We start from the raw sequence: 21,268 nt of genomic DNA on the forward strand, positions 1-21,268 counted from the left end.
TTGTTTTGGGAATGCAAATTTCCATCCTGACTGATACATTAGGGAACAGTTTGAGCATAATGCAATTTAGTGTGCTTATGCACAGCGTTGTCCTCAAGAAACTAGGTGAATGCCGAAAACTGCACCAAGCTGGGCTGAGCCCAGTAGGAATACACAACCCGCACACACCTCAGCTCTAACAGCCACCTCAGTTCATCTAGCTTGTTACGAGCCACGCCCAGCTACCCTGTCTACTGTCTCAACACTCCATCCAATGTCAGCTGACCCTCCTTCCCCCACTTGGTGATAACTGGCAAGCTGCAACCCCTCTGACACCTACTTCCATAAGCAAACTTAAGATCTTTGTAAACCCAAAGTACTGTTTGTTTTAACATTTGTGTGTGTGTGTGTGTGTGTGTTCGTGTGCGCTCAGTCAGTCAGTTGTGTCTGACTCTTTGTGACCCCATGGACTGTAGCCCACCAGTCTCCTCTGTCCATGGGATTTCCCAGGCTAGAGCAGTGGGGTGGGTTGCCATTTCCTACTCCAAGGGATCTTTCCGACCCAGGGATCAACACAGTTCTTAACCATTTTACATGTGTAAAACCATGTTACTACTTTGATTAAATGTCTTTTTTTTTTTGTCTTTTGTGTGTTACTGGCAAGGCTTTTGAGTGTTATGCCCCTTTGTTTTTTTTCCTTAGGTCCTATGGTGTTAATTGCATGATTTTGCATAGTGTGGTGATTTTTAGGACCACATACATCATGTTTTAACAGATCTGACTGCAATTCTCTTTTTTGTCGTCTTTTAACATTATGTTTGAGGGATTCATTGATACCATTATGTATAGCAATAGTTTTTTTCACTTTCATTGATGTATAATATTTCATTGTATGAATACACCACAATTCACGTATCTCCTCATGTAGTATCCTGTTGATGGAGTTTTAAGATTGTTTTTAGTTTGAGGCTATTACAAATAATGTTACTGTGAAAAATCTTGTACAGATCTTTTACTACACATATGTGCATATTTCTATTGGGTACGAACCCAGGAGTGAAACTGCTGGGTCTTAGGATGATATGTATGTGATTAGTTTCAGTAGAAGTCACCAGTTTTCTAATGTTGTTGTACCAATTTATTCTTTAGCCAATATACACAAGTGATTCTAGTGATTCTATATCCTCTTCAAAACTTGGAGTTGTCCATCTTCTTGATTTTAGCTCTTCTACTGTGTGTGTGTTGTGTGTGTGTGTGTTATTTCATCCTGAATGTACTTGCATTTCCCTGATGACTAAAGTGTAAGTATCTTTGCAAATGTTTACTGACCACTTGTATATTCTCTTTTGTGAAATACCATTAGAAGTCTGGCTATTTTAAAAAAATGGAGTCAGTTTCCTTTTTCCCCTTGATTTGTAAGCATTCTTTAAATGCTCCATGTTGAGAGTCTCTTGTTGGTTTTATGTATTGCAAATACGTTCTCCCCATCTATAGCTTTCATATTTTACCCTTTTAATGACGTTTTCTGATGAACAGAAGTTTTAAATTTTCATTAAGTCCTGTTTACCAGTCTTTTCCTTCATTGTGAGTGGTTTCTATGTCCTCATTTAGAAATGTTTGTTTACCTAAAGATCATTAAGGTATCACTTTATATTGTCTTCTAGAACTTGTACTTTTTTACTTTTCCCATTTAGATCTCCATTTAGAATTAATTTTTGTGTATGATATGAGTTAGGGATGCATATTTTTTTTCTGTGTGAATATCTAATTGACCCAGCAACAGTGATGGAAAAGATCATTTCCCCACTGATGTTCAGTGTGGTCTTTGTCATAAATCAGATGTCCAATGGTTTGTTTGTTTCTTGGGCCAAGACTGCAATGTCTTACTTAACAAAGTTTTCTAAGTCTTGTTGCTGATAATGTAATTTTAGTAAGTAGGAGAAGACAGAGGCAGTAAGTAAGTTTATGTGGTCATTGCAGAACATCAGTTCTCCATTTACCCTTACTAAATATGTTTGATTTTTGTTGCAAAGACACAAGCAGCTGGACTTGAAGGCTTGTTTGTGAAAACTCCTGAGAATGAGAAGACTATCCATATTATATGAAATCAGAAAAGATTACCCTCACACTCTCTGGTCTGAGCCTCTTGTGCTGGCAGAATAAGTTCTTTTTTTCCAGTTTCTCAAGGATGTTCCTGCCACTGCATGCTCTAATCCAGTCCTTTCAGGCCTAATCAGCAGGCTGTGAACACACCCCCAAGCCCCAGGATTAGAAGTCAAAACAAAAACCCATAAAGACAAGGCACTGAATCTTAACTTTTTTTACTTTTGTGAAAATGATAATATCTCTGGGAAGTAAAGTATGTTCCTTTTGGAAATACATTTTTATTGCAATGAGGAAATTTTAAAAGTTACAAAAAAATAAAAATTACCTGTAATCTCATTATTGTTGTTGTTGCTTCAGTAAGTCATGTCCAACTCTTTGGGACCCCATGAACTGCAACACACCAGGCTTCCCTGTCCTTCACTGTCTCCCTGAGTTTGCTCAAACTCATGTCCATTGAGTCAGTGATGCCATCCAACCATCTCATCCTCTGTCATCCCCTTCTCCTCTTTCCCTCAGTCGTTCCCAGCTTCAGGGTCTTTACCAATGAGTTGGCTCTTCACATCAGGTGGCCAAAGTATTGGAGCTTCAGCATCAGTCCTTCCAATGAATATTCAGGGTTGATTTCCTTTAGGATTGACTGGTTGGATCTCTTTGCAGTCAAAGAGACTCAGGAGTCTTCTCCGGCACCACAGTTCGAAAGCATCAGTTCTTTGGCGCTCAGCCTTCTTTATGGTCCAACTCTCACATTCATACATGATTACTGGAAAAAACATAGTTTCGACTAGATGGACCTTTATCAGCAAAGTGATGTCTCTGCTTTTTAATACGCTGTCTAGATTTGTTATAGCTTTTCTTCCAAGAAGCAAGCATCTCTTAATTTCATGGCTACAGTCACCATCCAACAATGATTTTGGAGCCCAAGAAAATGAAATCTGACAGTTTCCACTAGCCCAGAAATAATCATTGTTAACATTTTGTCTTTGCTCACAGATCTTGTGGAAATTCACCATTTATCTTCTATTTATGAGTTTTTTATACTATTAACCATGGCCTATAAAAATTAGTATAAGCCAAAATCCTAGATATTTTGTAGAAAACATCTTCTTATTTATATTTAAAATAATTTTGAGGAATTAAAGGGTAATTGGCACTATATAAAGGTAATTGGGTCATCATTGTGAAAGTAAAAAACAAAAGCATCTCCAGTTGTCCCAATCTTGAGTAAAATTACATGTTCAAATCTTCAAAGAAGGAAAAAAGTGAAAGTAACAGGTGATTTTTTTTCTCTATTGTATTATCAATAGGTCCCTAGAACTGACGTAACAGAGTACCACGCACAGGTTGGCTTAAACAACAGAATTTATTCTCTCACAGTTCTCAGAGCCAGAAGTCTGAAATGAGTGTGTCATCTGGGCCATGCTCCTCTGAGACCCTGGGGAGAATCCTTCCTTGTCTGTCTCTGGTGGTGGCTGGCAATCCCTGGTGTCCCTTGGCTGGCAGTGCATCACGGTGATCTCTGTGTCTCTCGTCACACGGCAGGCTCCCTGACTGTCCATCTGTCCTGGTGTCTCGTTTTCTTCTTTTAGGACCCACTCCAATGAACTATGACCTTGTCTTAACTTGATTACAAGTTGACTTGGATTACTCTGCAAAGACTGCATTTCTAAATAAGGCCATATTCTGAGACAGTGGGGATTAAGACTTAAACGTGTCTTTTGGAGGGCTACAGTTCAACCTATAGTGCCATTTCCTGTCCTCACCCACCCCACCGGGTAAGGTGTACTTGGTCTTGCCTGGACGCCTGCCTGTCACTCTGACCAGCAGAGATGCTTAGACAAATATGTTCTGTGATCCTTCTTGGGGGTGTCACCCTCTGCACTGCCCCTTTCACCACCACCAACCTTATAGCCCCTTCTACTCACCTTTTCTCATGTCTTATCCTAGTTTTTTGTTGTTCATTCTCTACGTCATGTCCAACTCTTTGTGACCCCATGGACTGCAGCACACTAGCCTTCCCTGTCCTTCACTGTCTCTTGGAATTTGCTCAAACTCATGTCTGTTAAGTCGGGGATGCCATCCAACCATCTCATCCTCTGTCCCCCCTTTCTCTTCCTGCCTTCAGTCTTTCCCAGCATCAGGGTCTTTGCCAATGAGTCAGTTCTTCCTGTCAGGTGGCCAAAGTATTGGAGCTTCAGCATCAGTCCTTCCAGTGAATATTCAGGATTGATTTCCTTCAGGATTGACTGGTTTGATCTCCTTGCTGTCCAAAGAGTCTGGTAAATAGTTTCAGGAATCTTCACTAGAGCTGGTGGACTCACTCTGGTTTAAAGGTAGAGATAGTATTCTGTAAAGGAACAGATTTTTCTTCCCTCAAATTTCCAGATTGAGATTCAGAAACAATTATTGAGCATCTGTTATATGCAGACACTGGGCCAATTTGCTTTGATATGTGTGACATCATTTATTGTAAATGTTATACAACTTTTACTGATGAGAGAGTTTAAGGAGGTTGAGTCACACAGTAGGTAAATTTCAGAGTAGGGTTTTAAATACCTAAATGACATGTCAAAGGTAGGAAGATTGTAATAAATATTCTGGCTCCATTTTTGGTGTTTAACTGCTGACACAATTCAAGCCCCACCCTCCTTCAGTCCCCTTGTGTCCCATCTCTGGGCAAACCAACAAGAAAACAGACTCTTCTTCCCTGGGTGCTGGCAGCAAGTTCAAACCATGTAAACCCAGCTGCTATCCACCCTAGCCCTGCCCAGCCATGTGCGTTCATGCAGAGTCACTTCAGTCATGTCTGACTCTTTGAGACGCTATGGACTGTAGCCTGCCAGGTTCCTCTGTCCATGGGATTCTCCAGGCAAGAATACTGGAGTGGGATGATGCCATGCCCTCCTCCAGGGGAATCTTCCCTACCCAGGGATCGAACCTATGTCTCTTATGTCTCCTGCATTGGCAGGCAGGTTCTTTACTGCTAGCAGCACCTGGGAGGCCCAATGGAAACCAAAGTCATTTGTCCTTCCCTTTGTTTAGGCAATTGCAGAATGGCTAAGGTGCCTGCTCTCCCCCAGAAATCCTCATAGTGTGAGTAGTAAAACTCTTCTTACCTTCTTGGTTCATGTGTGGCATCAACATTTCTCAGCCCCTGAACCACTTTTGCAGAGGGTTGGTGGTGCTCTGTGGGGCAACCATAGATAAAAATATTCAAGCAAATTGCATGCTGCTGTGCTGATCCTCAGAGGACTGTCATGAATACCTAGTCAGCATACATTTGGCTGAGGAGAGTTGAAGCTGTGCATTTATGACTCAGGCCCTTTCTCCCCTGACTGTCTACTTGGTGGGGGTGGGGAAAATGTTCCCCCCATTTATTTTTTTCTGCTGTCATTTCACTCCTCTGGGTTCATTACTCATCGATAAAGGTCTTCAGTTTTGCCCTCAATATCCATTCTGCTTATTCAATGCTATCGGGTTATTATCCCAAGACCCTAAATCCATATGCATTATGTGTAAAGCCCCGCAAGCTGATTGATATGCATACCACCATGAGCATTCATTCTCCAGCAGTTTTTATTTTTTTCCTCCAAGGGAGAATATATGTGTTCTATAGAGAAATTAGTGGTTGTATGTATTGCACGTGTCTTAATACAAAATGCAGGATTAATTGTTAAATTGCACAGAGGTCTGAAAGTGCATTATGCAAAATGCAAAAACTGGTTGTAATATAAATGTTCGAATTAACATGCCTGCATGCAGAAATGTTCAGGGAATTTGTGGTTCAATTAAAATGACACCAGAATTGAACCTTTTAAAAACAAGACCATTCCCAGCATAATGATTTTATAATTTATTCAGACTCAGGCATCTACCACGATAGAATTTTGGGTTAAATAACCCAGTTGGGGTATACGAAAACAGCTTCCAGTAATACAGATCCTTGGAATAAGCCCAACTGTATCATCTTGGCCTCAGCCACGTAAATACTTGAGGAGGGTACAAGGGATATTTAGCATATTTTTGGCTGTATATTCAACTCTAGTACATAAGACATGAGGATTATCCTTAGACACCTGGCTGTCTTCAGATAGCATTTGAAACCCATTCTGGGTGCCTTCTCAGCATCCACAGGCATCCCTTTTCCCCCATGACTAAATGGTCTTAGGAACGTAGACTCATTTCCAGGAGTCTAAGCATAGCATGGTTAGAAAGGAGTTCACAAAACAAGCCATGAATACATATCAGCTCCCAAAGAGTAACCTAGATAGGTCTGTGTTGGTCAGACCGAGGCAGGTCCAGCATAGTGCCGGCCGCACTGAATCCAGCAGTGATTGGTGTCCCTGGAGACAGACCCTGCCATGGCCGTGGTAGACCTTTCTGTACAAAGATGACCCTCAGACCGTGGGATGCAGGGAGCTCAGTATTTTTCCATTTATGAGGCTGGGCTGCTTGGAGCCATCCACACAGCCCACCTTGTGCCTGAAATTGTCTCAGGCAGTGGCCATGTGGAGGTCAGTCACGTGTAGATGTCAGCCAGCTTGTCTGGCTTATGGTAAATGGGAAGGCAGCATGTCGAAATGCTGGGCGCAGGGATCCAGGTTGGTGCTCCAGGAATCGTGCTGTTGACACAAGGCTGATGGGATGACAGGTTTAAATAGCAGCAGCAAGTGTGGGATTTGAAACAACAAAATAGCAAAATGTTTATGCAGGCAGAGTACATTCAGGGTTTGTGGCTCCATATCTCTTCAAGCCAGAAAGGGGCTTATTCAATGGCAAGTTTTAGGCATAAGGAAACCTGTTTGAACTTTACATTTTTGAGATGTGTTAAGTACATTCTTGCCAGAATTTTGCTGTCTTCAGGCATCCTACTGAATGAATGGAGTCTCATCATGATCTTGTATGATTCTGGTTTTAAAGAATACAGGCGGTGCAGAGAAGTTAGTATATATAGCTAACATGAGGTGGAAGTCAGGATTCCTGAGTCCCAGGGCAGGGCCCTTTTCTGGGGCTGAGAGTTCTGGCTCCTGAAACTGGCCCAGCCATGACGGTAGGTAATGTTACTCCTCTCTGCTTTGTGGTTTCTCATCCTAGAGAGAGGACGGAAGTAGAGAGGCCATTTTAAAATTTATTTTTAAAGATTCTATTAAACAGGTGCATTCTTGGCTCTAACAGAGGGGAGAGCACAGTCTGATTATTTTTTCTTAAAAGGACAAAGATAATACAAAGGCTTTTGGTTTGTACCTTTGGGATTTAGCCAGGTGTGAACACATTTAAGGGGATTCAGCTACAACTCTCTTTTCAGAATGTTTGGAAGTTTTTGGGAAAAGGGCAATTTTGTATTTGAAAATTAGTTGATTTATAGAATTGTGTTAGTTTCAGGTATTCAGAAAAGTGATTCAGTTATGTATATACATATTTTTTTACAGATTATCTATGGTCACCAGTGTGACTGCAAGGTATTGAATGTAGTTCCCTTTGCTATAGCGTAAATCCTTGTTGCTTGTCCACTTTATGTATGATAGTTTCTTAATCCTCAACTCCTGATTTATTCCCCTTACCTCCCCTTCCACTTTAGTAACCATAAGTTTTCTCCATCTGTGAATGTCTGTTTTGTATATAGATTCATTTGTATTATTTTTTAGATTCCACATCCAAGTGATATTGTTTCCCTTGTGGCTCAGCTGGTAAAGAATCCACCTGCAGAGCAGGAGACCCAGGTTCAATCCCTGGGTTGAGAAGATCCCCTGGAGAAGGGAAAGGCTACCCACTCAGGCATTCTGGCCTGGAGAATTCCATGGACTGTATGGTCCATGGGATCACAAAGGGTTGGACACGACTGAGTGACATGCACTTTCACTTTCTAAATGATATACGATATTTGTTTTTCCTTGTGTGACTTACTTCATTTAGTGTGATAGTCTCTAGGTCCATCCATCTTGCTGACAATGGCAATATGTCATTCTTTTTATGGCTGAGTAATATTCCATTATATATATCACATTATAAAGATATATATATACACACACATATAAAATGTGGCACATATATATATATGTGAGATATGATATATATATCACATATTCTTAAGCTGTGGTTGGGTGCTTGGGTTGTTTCCCTGTGCCAGCTACTGTACACAGTGCTGCTATGAACAGTGGGGTGCACATAGCTTTTCATATTAGAGTTTTTGTCTTTTTCACACACATGCCCAGTAGTGGGATTCCTGACTGTGTGGCAGCTCTATTTTTAGTTTTTGAGGAACCTCCATACTGTTTTCCGTAGTGGCTGCACCAGTTTGCATTCCCACCAACAGTGTAGGGGAGGGTTCCCTTTTCTCCCTGCCCTCTCCAGCATTTATGATTTGTAGGCATTTTGATGACGGCCATTCTGACAGGTGTGAGGTGATACTTTGTTGTGGTTTTTAAAAAACTTTATTTAAGTATAGTTGATTTACAGTGTTGTTGTTAGTTTCTGGTATATAGCAAACTGGTTCAGTTATTCTTTTTCATATTCTTTTCCATTACGGTTTATTACAGTATAATGAATATAGTTCCTTGTGCTCTACAGTAGAACCTTGTTTATCTATTTTATATATAGGAGTTTGTATCTGCTAATCCCAAACTCCTAATTTATCCCTCACCCATCTGCTTTCCCTTTGGTAACCATAGGTTTGTTTTCTGTACCTGTGAGTCTGTTTCTGTTTTGTAAATAAGTTAATTTGTATCATATTTCTGCTTTATTGATTATGCCAAAGCCTTTGACTGTGTGGATCACATAAACTGTGGAAAATTCTGAAAGAGATGGGCATACCAGACCACCTGACCTGCCTTTTGAGAAACCTACATGCAGGTCAGGAAGCAACAGTTAGAACTGGACATGGAACAACAGACTGGTTCCAAATAGGAAAAGGAGTACGTCAAGGCTGTATATTGTCACCCTGCTTATTTAACTTATATGCAGAGTACATCATGAGAAACGCTGGGCTGGAGGAAGCACAAGCTGGAATCAAGATTGCCGGGAGAAATATCAATAACCTCAGATATGCAGATGACACCACCCTTATGGCAGAAAGTGAAGAAGAACTAAAGAGTCTCTTGATGAAAGTGAAAGTGGAGAGTGAAAAAGTTGGCTTAAAGCTCAACATTCAGAAAACTAAGATCAAGGCATCTGGTCCCATCACTTCATGGCAAACAGATGGGGAAACAGTGGACACAGTGGCTGACTTAATTTTTCTGGGCTCCAGAGTCACTGCAGATGGTGATTGCAGCCATGAAATTAAAAAACGCTTACTCCTTGGAAGGAAAGTTATGACCAACCTAGACAGCATGTTAAAAAGCAGAGACATTACTTTGTCAACAAAGGTCCATCTAGTCAAGGCTATGGTTTTGCCAGTAGTCATGTATGGATGTGAGAGTTGGGATGGATGTGAGAGTTGGACTGTAAAGAAAGCTGAGCACAGAAGAATTGATGCTTTTGAACTGTGGTGATGGAGAAGACTCTTGAGAGTCCCTTGGACTACAAGGAGATCCAACCAGTCCATCCTAAAGCAGATCAGTCCTGGGTGTTCATTGGAAGGACTGATGTTGAAGCTGAAACTCCAATACTTCGGCCACGTGATACAAAGAGCTGACTTATTGGAAAAGACCCTGATGCTGGGAGGGATTGGGGGCAGGAGGAGAAGGGGACAACAGAGGATGAGATGGCTGGATGGCATCACCGACTCGATGGACGTGAGTCTGAGTGAACTCCGGGAGTTGGTGATGGACAGGGAGGCCTGGCATGCTGCGGTTCATGGGGTCGCAAAGAGTCAGACACGACTGAGCAACTGAACTGAACTGACTGAACTGTGTCATATTTTAGGTTCCACATATAAGTGATATCATATGATAATTGCCTTCCTCTGACTTAAATTTCACTTAGAATGATAATCTCTAGGTCCATCCATGTTGCTGTCAGTGGTATTATTTCATTCTTTTCTGCGGCTGAGTAGTATTCCATTGTGTATGTGTGTGTATGTCCATCTTTTTTATGCATTCATCTGCAGATGGACATTCAGGTTGCTTCCATGTGTTGGTTATTGAGTAGTGCTGCAATGAACATGCGCGTGTGCTCAGTCATGTCTGACTGTTTGTGACCCCATGGACTGTAGTCTGCCAGTCTTCTCCAGGGGATCTTCCCAACTCAAGGATCAAACCTGGGTCTCCTGCATTACAGGCAGATTCTTTACAGTCTGAGCCACTTTTCTCCACAGTGGTTGCATTAACATTTTCACTAACAGTGTAGAAAAGTTCTATTTTCTCCATACTCTCTCCAGCATTTATCATGTGTAGACTTTTTAATGATGGCCACTCTGATGGGTGTGAGGGGATAGCTCATTGTAGTTTTGATTTGTGTTTCTCTGTGTTGATATTCTTGATGTTGAACAGCTTTTCATGTGCCTATTGACCATCTGTATGCCTTCTTTGAAGAAATGTCTGTTTAGGTCTTCTGTTCATTTTTAGATTGGGTTGCTTAGTTTTTGATATTGAGTTGTATGAAGTGTATGTATATCTTGGATATTATTAAACCCTTGTCTATTGTATCATTTGCAAATATTTCCTCCCATTCCAAAGGTTGTCTTTTTGTTTTGTTGATGGTTTCCTTTGCTGTGAAAAGCTTTTAAGTTTGATTAGTTCCCATTTATTTTTGCTTTTACTTCTGGACAAAAGGCATTTTGATCTCTTTCTAGATCAACTGGATATCCCTGTATAGCTACTAATTTAGGCAAGATAGGCCATCAAATCCTTCTCTTCTTAATAAGGTGATGAAGAAGGTAGGGAGTGAGCTGGAGGTACGTGGTCACTAGGCAGACCAGTGCTTTATTAACTTATTTGCTTCATAGCACACTCCTTCTCTAGTTCGTCCAGGTGGGCCAAAATTATTGTTTTAAACAACAACAACATATTCTCATATTATAAATACAGAAGGAGAAAGAGAAGAGAATTCACTATAAGAAATATTACTGATTAAATGTTGTGTTGAGAAGCCCTATTTAATTGCTGAGAGCTATACAGTCTCATCTCTGGGGGAAGAGAAGACCTAGCTCAGAATGGAGCCCGGAGCAGTCAGAAAAAGACAAAAACAGATCAAGACTGACTGTGGGAGAAATAGCACTTGGGTGAGAACTCTACAGCTGATTCTCTTTAAAGGGCGAGCCCCCAGAATCCTGGGTCCCTCCTCTGTGCATGGCAGTCTACCTCATTCATCTCTCCAGGCTCACACGATTATTCTTTCTCCTTCCCTAGTCTTCCTTTTTTTTTTTTTCCCCCCTAGTCTTCCTGCTAAAAAGGGAGCACTCATCTGCTCGGGACTAAAAGTGGGAGTTAAGTGAGGCACAGCATCAAGGTCTAGTCAGGAAAATAGAGATCATGCCTGATATTTCAAACAGAGGGATTTAATACAGAGAGTTACACAAGTATTAGAAGACTAAAAGAGCCAAAAGGGACCCTGGAATAACCCAGATATTAGCCACCATAGGAAGTGGCTACTAAGCCTCTGGCTGGGGAATTACAAAGGGAGAGGTGGGATTCCTGCACTGTGGGAGCTCAGAGAAGAGGCGCCTGGAGGCTGTTCAGATCTCTGAGGGTTGCCCTCTGGCTTATGCTTGAACCTCAGACCAGGTGATGTTGTGGCTGGTTCTTAGACCTTCAGGGAGACAGATGCTGCTGAGGTTGAGAGTGTCAGTAGAAGCTGGGGTTTGGAGCCGCGACTGGCTTCTGGTGCTGGAGAGATACTGACAAGAACGGGAAAGAGGAAGGAGTCCATTCATCCTTGCCTCTTCCTCCTCCATTCCAGTAGAAATTGCTCAGAATTGAGGAGTAAAACAAGCTTAATGATCCGTCCTGGACCATCTTAGAGAGGAACGCACAAACCCAGCTTTCACAGTAATAAAGCAAGCACCCGGACTTGGCCACTTGGTAACATCTAGGCCAGGGCTTGGTTGGCAGTAAAGGAAACCCAGAGAAGGGGCTGGTGGAGTGAGAAGGAGATGGAAGTCTTACAACAACCCAGACAGAGTGCTCACACCAGGACCCATTGCATAGCGTGTATGAGGCTAATTTATATAATCCTGGCTCCCATCCATTGTGACTGGCTCAGAACTGAAGGAAGACCTAACTGTCAAGGGGTGAGGAGGGTTTAAGTAATTGGAATTGATGCTAGATACAGCTTCCCAGGTGGTGCTAGTGGTAAAGAGGCCACCTGCCAATGCAGGAGACTTAAGAGACACAGGTTTGATCCCTGGGTCAGGAGGATCCCGTGGAGGAGGGCATGGCAACCCACTCCAGTATATTTTTTTTTTCCAAATGTTGTGTGTGTGTGTGCGTGTTTTGAAGAAGAAACAGTCAATTTTATTGGACTCAGACTAGGAATCCACAGCTGTAGGTCCCTTTTGACCCCCCCTCTCATCTCCCTCCCCATCTCACCCCTCTAGGTTGATACAGAGCCCCTGTGTGTGTTTCCTGAGCCATACAGCAAATTCCAGTTGGCTATCTGTTTAAACGGGAGAAGGCAATGGCACCCCACTCCAGTACTGTTGCCTGGAAAATCCCATGGATGGAGGAACCTGGTAGGCTGCAGTCCATGGGGTCACTAAGAGTCAGACACAACTGAACGACTTCACTTTCACTTTCCACTTTCATGCATTGGAGAAGGAAATGGCAACCCACGCCAGTGTTCTTGCCTGGAGAATCCCGTGGACAGAAAAGCCTGGTAGGCCGCAGTCCATGGGGTCGCATGGAGTCGGACATGACTGAAGCGACTTAGCAGCAGCAGCAGCATCTGTTTAAACATGGTTATGTAAGTGTCCACATTACTCTCTCCATACATCTCCACCTCTCCCCATGTCCATAAGTCTATTCTCTCTGTCTGTTTCTCCATTGCTGCCCTGAAAGTAAATTCTTCAGTACTGTTTTTCTAGATTCTGTATATATGCATTAGAATACAATATATATTTATTTTATTCTCTTTCTGACTTACTTCAGTCTGTATAATAGGTTCTAGCTTCATCCACCTCATTAGAACTGACTCAGATGCATTCCTTTTTATGGCTAGTAATAGTCCATTGTGTATATGTACCACAACTTCTTCATCCATTCATCTGTCGATGGACATCTGGATTGCTTCCATGCTCCAGCTATTGTAAATAGTGCTGCAGTGAACAATGGGATACATGTGTCTTTTTCAGTTTTGGTTTCCTCAGGGGAGATGCCTAGTAGTGGGATCGCTCGCTCATATGGTGATGTTATTCCTAGTTTTTTAAGGAATCTCCACACTGTTCTCCATAGTGGCTGTATCAATATACGCGCCCACCAACAGTACAAGGGCATTCCCTTTTCTCCACACCCTCTCCATCATTTATTGTTTGTAGACTTTTTGATGATGCCCATTCTGACCGGTGTGAAGTGATATCTCATTGTAGTATTGGTTTGCATTTTCTAATAATGAGCAATGTTGAGCATCTTTTCATGTGTTTATTAGCCATCTGTATGTCTTCTTTGGAGAAAATGTCTGTTTGGGTCTTTTTCCCACTTTTGGCTTGGGTTGTTTGTTTTTCTGATATTGAGTTGTATGAATTGCTTGTATATTTTGGAAACTAATCCTTTGTCCGTTGTTTCATTTGCTATTATTTTCTCCCATTCTGAGGGTTGTCTTTTCAGCTTGTTTATAGTTTCCTTTGCTATGCAGAAGCTTTTAAGTTTGATCAGGTCCCACTTGTTTACTTTTGTTTTTATTTCCATTACTCCAGGTCATAGAGGATCTTACTTTGATTTATGTCATCGAGTGTTCTGCCTATGTTTTCCTCTTAAGAGTTTTATAGTTTCTGGTCTTACATTTAGGTCTTTAATCCATTTTGAGAAAAATGTGGACCGCTTCACGAATTTTCATGTCATCCTTGTGGAAGGGCCATGCTAATCTTCTCTGTATCATTCCAGTTTTAGTATATGTACTGCCAAAGTAAGCACCCACTTCACTGTTCTGGCCTGGAGAATCCCATGGACAGAGGAGCCTGACAGGCTACAGTCTATAGGGTTGCAAAGAGTTGGACACGATCAAAGCAACTTAGCACACACATATCAGTCGCCCAACTACACTGGGAAATTTGCATGAGACAAGGCTTCAGAGCTAAGCCTTGCCTGCCCCACAATTCAATATTAAAGTAGGCAGTAGATGGGATGGATAGAAGGAAAAGAGGGGAGGGGAGGGAGAGAAACGGAGAGAGCAGGGAAGGAAGAAAAGGATGGAGGGAGGGGAAAAAGGGAGTAGCAGGCAGGCTAGTCAAGCCTTGCTCCAGTTCCCAGCTGAAGGGCCGAGTGAGAATAGAAATAGCCTTTCCTGCTCAGCTCACTGAGCACTCTCTGCAGAGATGATGATGCTAGTAGAAACAAAGTTTGTCTTGATTTCTTCACTTAGTGAAGATTCAGAAACAGTGGACACTGAGCTGCTGTAGAAGACAGAAGCTGGTGCCGGTCGTGTTCTTCTGGCCGTCGTCCCTGCACGGGGGCCCCTGGAGTGCTCAGGGTGGCTGCTCCCATCTTGGCAGCTTGTCCCCCGGCCTGTCCCTGCCTGTGGCTGGCTTCCCACCGACTCAGTGCCCTTGACCTCACACTTGCTGATGGTTGTAGAATACCTGTCAGGCTGGGCAACAGTAATAACCACTCTCACCCTTAAAATCTGGGAGAAAAAGGCACCCACTTAGTAGAAACGTAGCAAAAGGACTTGAATAGACAGCTCTCAGAAAGAGGAAACGCAGATGGCTCTAAAACAAATGAAAAGATGCTCGCTTTTTTTTTATTTAGGTGTCATTGACATATAAAATTATATTAATTTCAGGTATATAAGGAGTCAGTATTTGTATATCAACCTCAACATGGGAAATGTAATTTACAAGCTCTAGATTGCAAAGATCAAAAGATTTAACCTCATATATTTAGCTCATGGTAACTCCTCTGTAGGGAATGGTTTGGAAATATCTACCAAAACTGAGCCAGCCATTCTACTTCTAGGGATTTGTCATTCAGATACACTTTTATACATGTGAAATGAAATATTATGCAAAGATATTAATTGCAACATTGTTTATAATAGCAAAAGTTAGAACGGACCTAATGCCCATCAGAGGGAGTCGGGTAAATTATGGTACATAAATTCAGAAATTTCCACAACCATTAAAAAGGATGAAGCGATGTTACACGTATCTACATGGAACAATCCCCAGTATATAAAACCTTAAAAAATAAGGAAATGAACAGTACATGTAGTATTTGTGTTCAAAATAATATATATTTCAGAATGAAAAATGTAAAACCATTTAAAATACTTGTGTACATATGTATGTGTTTGTGTGCACGTGTATATATGGATATGTATGTTATGCTTCTGTGTGCATAGAATATCCCTGGGAGTAGAAACATGGAACTGAAAACAGATCTTCTAGGGAGAGAGGGGTCAGGTGGACTGGACATGAAGGTTGGAAGATAGAGATTTACTTTTCCCTGCTTACTCTTTGGAACATTTGAATTTTATAATTGTCTGTTACCTGGTCAAAAAACGAACAGATTGAAAGCTGGGGTGAAAATCCATTCTAAGTCTTGCTGGGTAGACGGTCTTTCTGGACGGCAGGCTTTCTTCCATTGAGGGGGGTTTATCCAGAGGCTGGAAGTTACTGGAAGGCATGTGCTTAGGAGAGTGGACTAGCTCGCCATGGCTGCCTTCCAGCGCAGACACAGGTGATGGTCAGGATCCAGGCAGTCCGCACTTCCTCCTCCCTGTCTGCTCCTGCACCCTTCGCAGCCAGGCTCTCGGTGCTCTGGGTCCGCTTCTCCAGAATGGAGCTCTCTGAGCACAGAGGCCAGTGCCCTGCCATTTTACCCAGCCCTCGACATGACGTCCAGCTCACAGAAACATCTTCCACGTTGGGAAACACCTTGTGGTCATGACATCTTTTCACACGGATTCCTGCATCTGTAACCGTAGGTCAGCCTTTTAACGTCTCCAGCATCTCTGGCATCAGCCAGCGTGTATGTAGTAAGAGCTCTGTAAGTATCGAATGATGCATCTCAAGGATGAGTAGTTTATGATCGGATCCTTCCCAGCCCTTACAGTAAGGATGGAGCCAAATCTTCCCAAATGGGACCCCGGGCAGCCCCCTAGGGGAGGGAGGTGGAGGCCCCACAGTGAAAGATGCCAGCATTATAGCTCAGACCTCCACCCAGGGGTATCATGGGAGACCTGGAGAGGGGACCGTCATAGTCCCCTCTTGCATCACCAGCTCCGTGCCTGGGACACAAGTTCGGAAGGACTGGATGGATGTGATGGGTCAGATGGAGGGAAGTCCAGATCCACGCCATAGAGCTGACTCTTGCAGACGCCACCCTGTCCCCGTAGAGGAATCCGAGAAAGTGCCTGGCGGGCTGGTTCCACGCCCTGAGCTGACCCACACCGCGGGAGCAGCTGGGAACTCGGCAAGGAGTCCGGAGTGTAATAGTGCGCTCTGAGGTCACAAACAGAACTGCCTCAGAAAGCACGGCAGCTGAGATCTCTTCCCTGGAGGCCGACAACTAATCCCGTGGAAAGACTACCGGGAAGAGTGTAAACAGTGGGGCAGAGTTTCCCCGAAAAAGCCCAGCCTCCCACCCCTCCTGCTGGCTAAGCAGGAAGCCCAGAGGACTCAGCGGGGAAGGGTGCACAAATCTAATTAGTGACTGCAGCTGAGTGAAAGCCGCTTAGTCGTGTCCGACTCTTTGTGATCCCATGGACTACACAGTCCATGGGATTCTCCAGGCTAGAATCCTGGAGTGGGTAGCATACCCCTTCTCCAGCCCATCTTCCTGACCCAGGAATCAACCTGGGGTCTCCTGCATTGCAGGCTGGTTCTTTACCAACTGAGCTATCAGGGACTACAGCTGTTTGTTAATTCCTAACATCCCCAAGAGATCCAGGCTGCCCTCGCCTTGTTCCTCCTCGGCTCCCCGTCAGCAGAGCCCTGTCCTGTCTTCTCTGCCCCCTAAAACACTGGTTTCAGCTGTGTGATTCTGAGCGGCTGGGCAAGGGGAGGAAGAGAACTTAACCTGTGAGCATCCCCCGTGAGTCTGCTGAAGGTTTGCTCCCTGCCAAGGCTTGCATGGGCTCAGGTACATCTTGGCTGCCCAGGTGAATGGGGTGCCAGAAGAGACCCTTGGCCACGAGGGGCACATCGCAGCCTGGGCTTGGAGCCAGGCAGTGCTGGCCTGCGGTTCCAGGCAGACCCCCCGCCTCAGGGCCATTGGCCAGAGTCAGTAGCCTGAGGGGAACACAGTGTTCTTCCGGAATGGCATCTTTAAGGCACAAAATGTTGTTCTCTGTAATGAAAAGAGTCTGAGTCACTTTATTTTTATTTGCTTATATCAATTATCTCTTTTTTATAAAGTACTGATAGTAGGGTTTAACCTTTGCCATTCATTAAAAAGTTTTGAGCGGAGCTTTCTCAGACTATGTTCCTCTGCTACTCCTAAAACAAGGACAGCGGATTTGTGTGAGTCACTTTATATGTCAGGTAAATAAATTCCTTCGTAAGCCCCTCACTAAGAATCTGCTGCATCTGGTGATGTTTCCAGAGTTCTGATCCCAGCCCAGACAGGGTACCCTTCCCTCCCCACTCCTGACTGCGGTGGTCTTGCAGTCTAACTTCAGTCTTTGTCTGTACCTTTCCTGGGGCAGGGGGAGGGGAAGAGGATTTGAAGAGTTGAATTTTACAAGACTGTAATCTCTAAGATTCCTGCCAAGAAGCAATTGTCTTCTGATTTCATGGCTGCAGTCACTGTCCGCAGTGATTTTGGAGCCCAAGAAGAGGAAATCTATCACTGTTTCCATCTTTTCCACTTCTGTTTGCTATGCAGTAATGGGACTGGATGCCATGATTTTAGTTTTGTTTTTGATTTTTTTTTTTTAATATTTAGTCTTAAGCTGGTTCTTTCACTCTCCTTCTTCACTGTCATCAAGAGGCTCTTTAGCTCCTCTTCACTTTCTGCCATTAGGTATCACCTGCATATCTGAGGTTGTTGATGTTTCCCCCGCCTATCTTGATTCCAGCTTGTAACTCATCCAGCCCAGCATTGTTCACGATGTGCTCAGCATATAGGTTAAACAAACTGAGTGACAGCAGACAGCCCTGTCGTACTCCTTTCTCAATCTTGAACCAATCAGTTGTTCTATACAGGGTTCGAACTCTTGCTTCTTGACCTGCATACAGGTTTCTCAGGAGACAGGTGAGATGGTCTGATATTCCCATCTCTCGAAGAGCTTTCCAGGGTTTGTCATGATCCACATAGTCAAAGGCTTTAGTGTAGTCAATGAAACAGAGATAGGTGTTTTTCTGAAATTCCCTTGCTTTCTCTGTAATCCAACGAATGTTGTCAATTGGATCTCTAGTTCCTCTTCCTTTTTTAAACCCTGCTTGGACATCTGCAAGTTCTCAGTTCACATAATGCTGAAGCCTATCTAGCATGTAAGATTTTAAGCATGACCTTACTAGCATAGGAGATGAGTGCAGTTGTCTGATGGTTTAGCACATTCCTTGATACTACCCTTCTTGGGGATTGGGATGAGGACTGACCTTTTCCAGTCCAGTGGCTGCTGCTGAGTCTTCCAGATTTGCTGACATAATGAATGCAAAACCTTGATGACATCATCCTTTAGGGATTTGAGTAGTTCTGCTGGAGTTTCATCTCCACTAGCTTTATTAACAGCGGTGCTTCTTAAGGCCCACCTGATTTCATACTCCAGAATGTCTGGATCTGGATAACTAATCACCCAGATTACTTACATTGTAGTAATCCATTTCATTAAGACCTTTTTCATACAGTTCTTCCATGCATTCTTACCATCTCTTCTTAATCTCTTCAGCGTCTACTAGGTCTCTACCATTTTTATCCCTTATTGTGCCCATCTTTGGGTGGAATGCTCCCTTGATGTTTCAGCTTTCCTGAAGAGATCTCTAGTCATTCCCCTTTCATTGTTTCCTTCTATTATTAAGCACTGCTCGTTGAAGAAGGCCTTCTTGTCTCTTCTAGCTGTTTTTTTGGAACTCTGCATTTAATTGGATGTACCTTTCCCTCTCTCTCTCTTGCTTTTCACTTCTCTTCATTCTTCCACTATTTGTAAAGCCTCCTCAGACAACCACTCTGCCTTCTCGCTTTTCTTTTTCTTTGGGATGGTTTTGTTCGCCGCCTCCTGTACAGTATTACGGACCTCTGTCCATAGTACTTCAGGCACACTGCTAACTAGATCTAGTCCCGTCAATCTGTTCGTTACCTCTACTGCGAAATCATACGGGAATTGATTGAAGTCATACCTGGCCGGCCTATTGTTTTTCCTGGTTTTCCTTAAGCCTGAATTTTGCTAGAAGAAGCTGATGATCTGAGCCACAGTCAGCCCCGGGTCTTGTTTTTGCTGACTGTATACAGCTTCTCCATCTTCACCTACTAAGAATGCAATCAATTTGATTTTGGTATGGACCATTTGGCAGGAGAAAAATGACAAACCTAGGCAGAGACGTTACTCTGAAAAGCAGAGACGTTACTCTGCTAACAAAGATCTGCATAGTAAAGGCTATGGTCTTCCCAGAGGTCACGTATGGTTGTCAGAGCCGGACCGTAAAGAAGGCAGAACGCCAAAGAATTGATGCCCTTGAACTGTGGTGCTGGAGAAGACTCCTGAAAGTCCCTTGGACTGCAAGGAAATCAAAGCAGTCAATCTTAAGGGTTGAATATTAACTAAACCCTGAATATTAACTAAAAGGACTGATGCTGAAGCTGAAGCTCCAGGATTTTAGTCATCGATGTGAACAGCTAACTCATTGGAAAAGTCCCTGATGCTGGGAAAGATTGAGGGCAGAAGAAGAGGGTGTCAGAGGATGAGATGGTTGGATGGCATCATTGATGCAACGAACATGAACTTGGGCAAACTCCAGGAGATGGTGATGGACAGGGACGCCTGGTGTGCTGTAGTCCATGGGGTCGCAAAGAGTTGGACATGACTGAGTGACTGAACAGTAACAATCTCTAAGAACTGGAAGGGGCCTTGTGGAGGGGGGGTCATCTGGTTTCATCTCCCATCCAAGGCACCACCCTCTGAATGCTAGCAGGGATGGGAATCCAGGGAGGGGAGCGTGTAACTGTTACAGGCTCCTTTGGGTCGTAGCCAAAAATCTGTCCCTAACTTCCATCTCTTGGCTCCAGTTCTTTCTTCTGGGGTGACTTAGAATGAATCTAATTAATTCTCTTTCCACGTGGCCCCGTGGCCTTTTTCCAGGCTAAACTTTAACTTATTAGTGTGCCCACCCTGAGGAGCCCTTCCAGACCCTCCTTGAAGTGGCTTCCGCGTGACAGTGTCTTTTGTAAAATAGGGTGCCTAGAATGGGTCCGCCTTGCCTGAGTCAACATTCACACGTGGGTACTTTCTCTTACTCTCAGGCCGAATGCTCATCTCCCCCACTAGCCCCTGGTGGCCACGTGGCCTGAGGTGACAGCAGCAGTGACCGTGGCCTCTGCGCTTGCCCCACGCTCCCGCAGGACGTGGCCTTGCGCTCCCGTGGCCTTGCACCCCCACGGCCTTGCCCTCCTGCAAAGGAAGAGCAGCCATGTGTGGGTGGGGCTGCTCGATGCCTCTCTGCCCACCGTCAGCAGCGCCCTGGGTCTCCAGGGTGTGTGGGTTTGATGGGAGGGGCCCTATGGGATCTTTCTGTGTGTCTTTTCCCTCCTTGGAACAGTGACCTAAAAGCTCTTGCCCTGTCCCATGGAAGCGCTGATGCTTCTTTAGCAGAGGGGAGCCCCGGGCTCGCTCAGACCATAGCCGGCCGTTCCCAGGGCGGCCTTCACTTGCTGTCGGGACTGCCCAGGTTTTCCATGTTCCTGCGGGGTGAGCAGGCTGCCGCCCACCCCTGCCCCAAGCCGGCTGGCCAGTGTGGAACCGAGGACCCCGCCACCACCAGCGCAGGCCTGAACTTGGGTGCCCATCTCACCTCTGCTCCTCACAGCCCTCCTCACACCAGCACCCTGGTTGCGACAATGCCTTTCCCCAATACCGTTTATGAATATTGCAGCCGCATTGTTTCCAAACTCATCTTGGAGCTGTTTCGTGCTTCGGTCTTCTGTCAGTTCCTTTAAAAAAA

At 43.9% G+C, this 21,268-nt stretch overlaps 1 protein-coding gene and 1 non-coding gene across 2 annotated transcripts in view; one reads left to right on the forward strand and one right to left on the reverse strand.

Annotated features, from left to right (window-relative positions):
- HHAT (hedgehog acyltransferase) overlaps nucleotides 1–21,268 on the forward strand; it is a 346,658-nt gene that overhangs the window by 313,542 nt on the left and 11,848 nt on the right. The window lies entirely within an intron of this gene.
- LOC112585370 lies at nucleotides 13,978–14,084 on the reverse strand. Its single transcript, XR_003109835.3, has one exon. It is a non-coding gene; the product is annotated as a U6 spliceosomal RNA (small nuclear RNA).

The sequence above is a fragment of the Bubalus bubalis genome, chromosome 5, assembly GCF_019923935.1.
Source record: "Bubalus bubalis isolate 160015118507 breed Murrah chromosome 5, NDDB_SH_1, whole genome shotgun sequence".
In the NCBI taxonomy this organism is placed as follows: domain Eukaryota; kingdom Metazoa; phylum Chordata; class Mammalia; order Artiodactyla; family Bovidae; genus Bubalus; species Bubalus bubalis.